Genomic DNA, 9,889 nt, shown 5'->3' with positions numbered 1-9,889 from the left:
CTATATAAGAGAAGGAAATCCCCATGGAAAGGGGATCGCAAGCAGAAAGAAGAAAAAGATAGAAAAAGAGAAAGGAGATAGAAGTAGAAGAAACAGCCCCAGGGACCGTTACTCCAAAAGTGTGAAGGAATATCCTTACGTCCAACTGGTTGCATGGCTTGGTCATAACTACGTTTCCTCTGTCAAAGACCTAGTTCTGTAACCTACTCTCTACAAATTCATTGTTGAGGGACTTTTGGGCCAGAACCACCCGCCTGTTGGGCCTGAGCCCCAAAACCGCCCCCCTACAATTGGCGCCGTCTGTGGGGAGAACTCGTGTCTCGACAAGTGAAACAGTAAGGGATGGAAGGATCAGGTCCGCGCCAAACTGGACGTGCAGAATCTCAACGACAGGACAACTTTGTAAACCTTGAATGGGCAAAGGACCAAGATAATCAACGAGAGGGCAGTGTGAACACCTCTCACACGAGTAGAAGTCGCTCGAAAGGGAAAGATCACGCGTCCCACCAGCACAACGAGCGGAGGGCTCTACAGCAAGAGATTAAGGATTTAAAAAAAAGGCTGCATCAAGCCCAGCAAAAACATCCTTCGCCCATTTCAGATACTAGCAGCGGTGAGGATGATGAATACAGACGTAGGACGAGAACCCCTCCGAGCGAGATGTTCTCCTATGAGGAAGAGCGGCCTCGCAAATGTGGTCGCAAAAGCCCACCTTACTGAGGCTTGGTTAATGACGCCATGAGCAAGGCCCTGGATCGAATCTCCCAGTCGCCGTTTACCCGAAGGATAGAGCGGGCGGTGCTCCCTCGGCGGTTTAATCAGCCAACGTTTACCCTGTACAATGGTCGAACTGACCCCGTGGAGCACGTAAGCCAGTTCAACCAGAGGATGGCCGTCCACTCCAGGGACGAGGCGTTAATGTGTAAGGTGTTTCCATCCAGCCTGGGGCCCCTGGCCATGAGATGGTTTGATGCCCTCCCACCAAACTCCATAGACTCCTTTAAACAGTTGACGCAGGCTTTTGGCTACCGCTTCATCACCAGCACTAGAGTCCCTCGGCCCCTCGATTCCCTTTTATCTCTGTCCATGCGAGAAGGAGAAACGCTGAAGGCCTACTCGGACAGATATTGGGAGATGCACAACGAGGTAGAAGGAAATCACGATGACGTCGCCATCAGTGCCTTTAAAAGGGGCTTGCCGACAGAGCATGGCTTAAGAAAGTCTCTTACTGGGAAGCCAGCCACCAGCGTGCGGCAACTCATGGACAGGATAGACAAGTATAAAAGGGTCGAAGAGGACCAGCAAACCGGGAAGGGAAATGCGAAGTTTGTCCCTCAGGAGAGAAGGGACTTCAGGTCGGACCGCTTCAGTAGCAGCAATAAGCCGAGAAGAGATTATACGGAACAATCGGGATCTACAGGGGCTCAGGTAGTCCACGCTGTGTTCCGAGAGCCATTACACGAGATCATGGAGAAAATAAAGCACGAACCCTTTTTCCAATGGCCGAATAGGATGGCAGGCAACCCCTCAAAACGCAATCAGAATCTATATTGTGCGTATCACCAAGAGCCTGGTCACGTTACTGACGAATGCAGGAACCTGAAAAACTATTTGGATCGACTTGTCCGAGAAGGAAAGCTAAGGCATCTGTTGCAACGCCCTGAGCAATCAAATGTCGATACCAGGCAAAGCGCCTTGAGGCCACCAATAGGCACGATAAATGTCATTCTTGCCGCACCTAGGAGAACCGGTTCCGGCCCGTTCAGAGTGATGTCAGTGGGTAAGTCCCCGACAGAGCCAGGTGGAAGGGAGTCCAGGAGTGCTAGAGGGAGGGCCCCGCCATTAATTGGGTTCACGGAGGAGGACAAGGAGGGAACTATTCAACCCCACGAGGATGCCCTAGTCGTGACGCTCAGAATAGGAGGTTATGATGTGAAGAGGGTGTTAGTTGATCAGGGTAGCGCCGTGGAGGTGATGTACCTAGACTTGTATAAGGGGCTGAACTTGAAACAGGAAGACCTGTCGCCATACGATTCCCCCCTGCTTAGTTTTGAGGGAAAAATCGTTATCCCGAAAGGCATGATTAGGTTGCCAGTGCAAACAAACATAGAAGTAGTGGAAGTGGACTTCATCGTGGTGGACGCATACTCACCCTACACAGCTATTGTGGCACGGCCATGGCTTCATACACTAGGGGCTGTGTCGTCTACCCTGCACCAGAAAGTGAAATATCCGTCAGAGGGCCGAATCAAAGAGATAGTGGGGGATCAAGGAATGGCCAGGCAATGCATGGTATCGGCAATTGCTCGACAATTAAGCAACGGGCCCTCCACTTCAGCCGGGAATACTTTATAGCAATCAAGGACCCCGGTCCTAGCTACGGGTAATGAAGGACCGGCCATGGAGGTGAGCTGTGAAGAGCTGGAGAAAGTGCTCGACGGATCAGACCCCGAGAGATTTTTCCAGATTGGCTCGGAGCTACCAGCACAGGAGAAGTTGGCGCTAATTAATTTTCTGCGCCGAAATGAGGACGTATTCGCTTGGGATCCTTATGAAGCCCCTGGGGTTGACTCAGACCTAATACGCCATCACCTTAACGTTAATCCGGCTATTACCCCAAAGAAGCAGCCTCCTCGGCGCCCGTCAAGGGAGCATGCAGACGCTGTGAGAGAAGAAGTGGCAAAATTGAAAAGAGCTGGGGCTATCAAGGAAGTGTTCTACCCCGAATGGTTGGCGAACACAGTCGTGGTGAAGAAGAAGAGCGGGAAATGGCGAGTCTGTGTGGACTTCACAGACTTAAACAAGGCCTGCCCGAAGGATCCTTTCCCAATGCCGCGGATAGACCGGCTGGTCGACGCAACTGTTGGGCATCCCCGAATGAGTTTCTTGGACGCTTTCCAGGGCTACCATCAGATATCCTTGGCCACAGAAGACCAGGAAAAAACTGCCTTTGTCACCCCAATTGGCAACTATCATTACAAGGTGATGCCTTTTGGCCTGAAGAATGCCGGGTCGACCTATCAAAGGATGATGACTAGGATGTTTGAGCAACAGATGGGAAAAACTGTCGAGGTGTATATAGACGATATGGTAGTAAGGAGTAAATTGGTGACCGACCACATCAGGGACCTTGACAAGGTGTTTCACATTCTGAGAAGGTACAAGTTGCGACTGAACGCATCCAAGTGCTCATTTGGAGTGGGATCGGGGAAATTCCTTGGCTACATGGTAACCCACCGGGGGATCGAAGTTAACCCTGACCAAATAAGGGCCATTCATAGTATGCAACCTCCTCAGAATCCCAAAGATGTCCAGAAGCTTACCGGCATGATAGCAGCCTTAAACCGTTTCATCTCCCGCTCAGCGGACAGATGCAGACCCTTTTTCCTCCTATTGCACAAGTGGAAGGGTTTCGAGTGGACTGAAGAGTGTGATTTAGCATTCCAACAGCTCAAGGAATACCTCGCCCGACCTCCGATCATGTCCAGTCCCGAGGTCGATGAGGTGCTGTATGCGTACATCGCAGTCGCCGATCATGCGGTGAGCCTAGTACTAATCCGAGAGGACAACGGCACGCAGCGGCCCGTGTATTACGTAAGCAAGTCGCTACAGGAGGCAGAAACCAGGTGCCTCCCCCTTGAAAAGGCAATATTGGCTGTCGTGCAAGCTACAAAGAAGCTTTCCCACTATTTTTAGGCACATACAGTGGTTGTACTAACCCAACTTCCATTGAAATCAGTCCTCCGTAGCGCCGACTACACGGGGAGAATAGCCAAATGGGGAACTATCTTGAGTGCCTTCGACATTAGATACATGCCACGCACCGCCATAAAAGGTCAAGTCCTTGCCGATCTAGTAGCTGAATTTGCGGAGCCTACCTTGGAAGGGGTGGAAGTGTCGGGATCACCGAGTGACGAGAGGAGATTGGTAAGCACGATTTCTATGCAAGAACACGATAAGTGAAGAGCATACATCGATGGTGCAGCAAACCAAAAGGGCTCCGGAGTGGGGCTCGTTCTAATCTCTCCCGAGGGTATAATCTTGGAAAAGTCGTTGAGACTAGGATTCACAGCAACGAATAACGAAGCCGAGTACGAGGCACTGCTGGAGGGGATGTCCATGATCCGGAGGTTGGGTGGGAAGTGCGCGAGCATATTCTCAGATTCGAGACTCATAGTGAGGCAAGTAAGCGGGGAATTGGAGGCGAAAGATGAAAGAATGCAGCGGTACCTTGCCCGAGCTAAACGCCTACAAGCGCACTTCGACGACTTCCATTTAACACATATACCCAGAAGCGGGAATACCCACGCCGATTCTCTGGCAACACTGGCCACATCCTCGGCTCAGCCCCTTCCGCGGGTTATTTTGGTCGAGGACCTCTGCCGCCCCACGGAAGAGGACGCTAACGGTATTCGGGTACATAACGTCGTTGAGGGACCAAGCTGGATGGACCCTCTTGTCCGATTCTTGAAGTATGATTCCTTATCGGACGACAAAGTCGAGGCCGACAAAATCAGGAGGAGGGCTCCTCGATTCTGGTTGTCAGAGGAATCCAAGCTTTACAGACGTTCGTTCTCAGGGCCATACTTGTTGTGTGTGCACCCAGGGGCTGCTGAACTCATTCTGGAGGAGTTGCACGAGGGGATTTGCGGAAGCCATACGGGGGGCCGGTCCCTCTCCCACAAGGCTATGACGCTGGGTTACTGGTGGCCGAGCATGCATAAGGAGGCTCTGGAATATGTGAAGAAGTGTGACCAATGCCAGAAGTTCGCTCCGAATATACATTAGCCGGGTGGGGTACTTAACTCGTTGACCAGCCCTTGGCTATTCGCACAATGGGGCCTAGACATATTAGGTCCATTCCCCAAAGCTGCTGGGAACAAGAAGTTTCTTCTCGTCGGCACCGATTACTTCACGAAATGGGTCGAGGCTGAAGCGCTGGCAAACATTAGGGATGTTGATGTCAAGAAGTTTATCTAGAAAAACATCGTCACCCGGTTCGGTACCCCACACACCCTAATCTCGGACAATGGCCTGCAATTTGATAGCAAGGCCTTTAGGAGATATTGCAGTGAACTGGGGATTGTCAACAGGTACTCTACCCCAGCCTATCCGCAGAGTAATGGGCAAGCAGAGGCAATCAACAAAACCATAGTGAATGGGCTGAAGAGGAGGTTGGACGATGCGAAAGGGAGGTGGGTTGAAGAGCTCGCCCATGTTTTGTGGACGTATCGCACCACGCCCCGCCGATCCACGGGAGAAACCCCCTTCTCGTTGACCTACGGGGCCGAGGCCGTCATCCCATTAGAGATAAACTTTCCCTCCTAGAGGACTGCTACATTCGACCCCATTGTTAACAACGGGCTTCTAGAAAAAAGCCTGGACCTCCTTGAAGAGAGAAGGGATTGCGCGATGGTGCATCTAGCTCAGTATCAACAAAAGCTCAAGCAGGTTTATGACGCCAAGGTGAAGTCGAGACCCCTAATGCCTGGGGACCTGGTGCTGAGGAAAGTCCTGGGCAACGCGAGGAACCCTGCATGGGGAAAGCTCGGGCCAAACTGGGAGGGTCCATACCGTATCACCTCTGTGGCTGGCATTGGAGCGTACTATTTGGAAGACTTGGACGAACGTGTAGTGCCACGTCCATGGAATGTAAATAACCTGAAAAGGTACTTTTATTAATGAAAAATACTTTACTTGACGTCGTTTTACTGTACAATTCTCAGTAAGTGTTAAACAGAACCCAAGTCCTACATGGTTCCTCGGACCACAGACTTGGGGGAAATTAACCACGCAACAATTCTCAGTAAGTGTTAAACAGAACCCAAGTCCTGCATGGCTCCTCGGACCACAGACTTGGGGGAAATTAACCACGCAACAATTCTCAGTAAGTGTTAAACAGAACCCAAGTCCTGCATGGCTCCTCGGACCACAGACTTGGGGGAAATTAACCACGCAATAATCTCAGTAAGTGTTAAACAGAACCCAAGTCCTGCATGGTTCCTCGGACCACAGACTTGGGGGAAATTAACCACGCAACAATTCTCAGTAAGTGTTAAACAGAACCCAAGTCCTGCATGGCTCTTCGGACCACAGACTTGGGGGAAATTAACCACGCAATAATCTCAGTAAGTGTTAAACAGAACCCAAGTCCTGCATGGTTCCTCGGACCACAGACTTGGGGGAAATTAACCACGCAATAATCTCAGTAAGTGTTAAACAGAACCCAAGTCCTGCATGGTTCCTCGGACCACAGACTTGGGGGAAATTAACCACGCAACAATTCTCAGTAAGTGTTAAACAGAACCCAAGTCCTGCATGGCTCCTCGGACCACAGACTTGGGGGAAATTAACCACGCAATAATCTCAGTAAGTGCTAAACAGAACCCAAGTCCTGCATGGTTCCTCGGACCACAGACTTGGGGGAAATTAACCACGCAACAATTCTCAGTAAGTGTTAAACAGAACCCAAGTCCTGCATGGTTCCTCGGACCACAGACTTGGGGGAAATTAACCACGCAACAATTCTCAGTAAGTGTTAAACAGAACCCAAGTCCTGCATGGTTCCTCGGACCACAGACTTGGGGGAAATTAACCACGCAACAATTCTCAGTAAGTGTTAAACAGAACCCAAGTCCTGCATGGCTTCTCGGACCACAGACTTGGGGGAAATTAACCACGCAACAATTCTCAGTAAGTGTTAAACAGAACCCAAGTCTTGCATGGCTCCTCGGACCACAGACTTGGGGGAAATTAACCACGCAACAATTCTCAGTAAGTGTTAAACAGAACCCAAGTCCTGCATGGTTCCTCGGACCACAGACTTGGGGGAAATTAACCACGCAAAAATTCTCAGTAAGTGTTAAACAGAACCCAAGTCCTGCATGGTTCCTCGGACCACAGACTTGGGGGAAATTAACCACGCAACAATTCTCAGTAAGTGTTAAACAGAACCCAAGTCCTGCGTGGCTCCTCGGACCACAGACTTGGGGGAAATTAACCACGCAACAATTCTCAGTAAGTGTTAAACAGAACCCAAGTCTTGCGTGGCTCCTCGGACCACAGACTTGGGGGAAATTAACCACGCAACAATTCTCAGTAAGTGTTAAACAGAACCCAAGTCCTGCATGGTTCCTCGGACCACAGACTTGGGAGAAATTAACCACGCAACAATTCTCAGTAAGTGTTAAACAGAACCCAAGTCCTGCATGGCTCCTCGGACCACAGACTTGGGGGAAATTAACCACGCAATAATCTCAGTAAGTGTTAAACAGAACCCAAGTCCTGCATGGCTCCTCGGACCACAGACTTGGGGGAAATTAACCACGCAATAATCTCAGTAAGTGTTAAACAGAACCCAAGTCCTGCATGGCTCCTCGGACCACAGACTTGGGGGAAATTAACCACGCAACAATTCTCATTAAGTGTTAACCGTTTATGATTCTCAAAAGCGTTAAAGGGAGCCCAAGTCCTGCGCGGATTCTTAGCCACGGACTTGGGAGAAGTCAGCATTGTAATCGTTTTTGCCCAATTACAAAGCGTCGCCATTCTAACGTATTCATTCATTATTGCTTGACTTTCAGTAGTAAAAAGGCAAAACCAATATCCATTCATGATGAAAACAAAATAGAATAAAGCAGCGATATGTGTAATGAAAGAACTGTTGTCATATAATGTTCAAAGTAACTCAGTTCAGGAATATTAGCGAGGATCAAACAAAATGAAGTACAAAAAGCAAAAAGGACGAGTTCCTATTCCACGTCCCTAAGGGCCCTGAGTCGGGGTAGGCTGATCATCCGTTGCTGGGTTCTCCGGGGCGATCTCCTGGGCCTGGGCAAGGATCTCGCTAATGTGAAGACTGTCCTTGGGTGACTGGCCCTGCGTAGCTTGCTCCGTACCCCCAGTCTCGGGAATGGAGGAATCTGCTGGAAGAAGCTCAGTGGAGGCGACCTCGCCAGGAATTTCACGTATTTCCGCAGGGAAAAAGATGTTCTCAGCTTTCCTGAGATCAGAATCTGCGGGGACGGCTGCTCGATCCATGGCCAACCCCCAGGTCGAGGTGACGTATTCCCTGCAGACGGTGGCAACTTCCTCGGCCAGTCTCTCCTCAGTATCGTGAACTCCACGTTCATACGAAGCCGCCACAGCCTTCTCGGCAACCTCCCTGGACAAGCGGGCTTCCTCCTTGGCCCTTGCAAGCTCAGCCTTAAGCTCCGAAACCGCCTGTTGCTCCGCTGACAGTCTTTCCTCAGAGTGACGGAGCTGCTTGCGCAGTTCGTTGGCTTGCTTTTCAGCATTCTTCAGGCCAGCCTCTGCACTCGCATTGGCCTTTTTCACCTCTTTTAGCTCATTATCCTGACGATCAAGATCTTACTTGAGATCGCCGGCGACCCTCTCAGCCGCAGCACGAGACTGAGCCTCCCTATGCATATCCTCACGGGCCTTCTTGGCCCACTCCTCAGCAACATAAATTTGTTGAGTGACCTGCACTCAGACGGAAATGAAGACGATACCAAGATAAGACAATAAGAAGGTTCTCAACACAGAGACAAGATAGAAGATTCCACTTACCACAGCCATGTCCCTTTTCAGTGACATGAAAAGTTCTGGCTGACGAATCTTCCTAAGGCCTTCCATATCACGGGGCAAGAGAAGAGGCTGCTGCAGCGCCTCGGCCATGAACGAAGCTTGCTCTCGCTGGGACTCCCATAGGGTCGCATCCCAGAGGATTGGAGCGCCATCTAGCTCGATCCGAGGAGACCATGTTCGTGGTCCCCTCAGAGTGGCCGCCTCATCTCGGCTCTCAGTGGACCTGGTCCTTTTCTCTCGGAGCTCTTTCGTTTCCTTGCCCTTCTTTTTAGGCCCGGCTTTCTCACGGGCAACCTCTCCCTCCTTCGTCTCTTCCACAGGCCTTTTTCGCCTTAGGTTAGGCATAGGTTTCAGCGCCGCACCTGATGAGGGAGGGGGAGGAGGAGCGGGGGCTTTGGGGACGGTTTGTCCTTTCGAGACTTCCTTGGAGGTCTGCCCTTTGGACCTGTTGGATAAAAGACCCCTGAGGCCAGTCCTCGGCTGGAGGTCCATTCCTTCTTCTTCTTCTGTGTCCTCACTGAGATCAGGTTGTGTGATGACCAAACCAGTACCAGGAGCCGCTGAGGCACGGTCTAAATCAGCGTCAGAGTCGGAGATCTCTACTACTCTGACTGAAGCCCCCCCTTCCTCAGTAAATTGGAATTGGTCTATCTGATCCTCTAAGGATGAATGTGAAGAGCCGGCCTCCTCCTCTGGGATAACTACTGGGGGAAAGACACGTTGGGGAGGTAACTGAATAGGAGGCAAGTCTGTATCAGCGAGGAACCCTGGTATGGACACGTCAATCCGTGCTAATCTCGGACTACCGGCCCTTATAGCTTGTCCGGCTTCTACCTGGGCCCGAGTGAGCGGAGTGTAATCCAAAATCAAAGGAGCCGACCGTAGTTGTCCGTCCTCGCTAACAAAAATCTTGGACCTCAGGAGGTAATTTAGGGCCGGGATATTGACTAGGCTCAGCCGAGGAGTTGTTCGTCCCTTGTCTGCAAAGGCCGTTAAAAGATTTATGTTAGTCCGAGGAGACATGTAACCAAACCAACAAGTTTAAAAAAGAAAAAAAAAAAGAAAAAGAGGGGGAGGAGCTTGAAACCAAAGTCCTCCCCACGGAATCTAGTTCTACGACACCCCACCTGGCTTTCCCGCCCTAGTCGGACAGTGAGGGCCGTCATACCATGGCCCGGAGACGATCAAATGGTCGTCCTTCAAGCCTTTGCTGGACTTCGGAAGGCAGGATATCAACCTCACTTCGTCAATCCTAGACTTTAGATAGTATGTGTCGCTGAGCTTATGGCATTCATAAAGA

This window comes from Quercus robur, chromosome 4 (assembly GCF_932294415.1).
Source record: "Quercus robur chromosome 4, dhQueRobu3.1, whole genome shotgun sequence".
NCBI lineage: Eukaryota > Viridiplantae > Streptophyta > Magnoliopsida > Fagales > Fagaceae > Quercus > Quercus robur.
The sequence above is the reverse complement of the archived record's forward strand: the minus strand, read 5'-3'. Positions refer to the sequence as shown.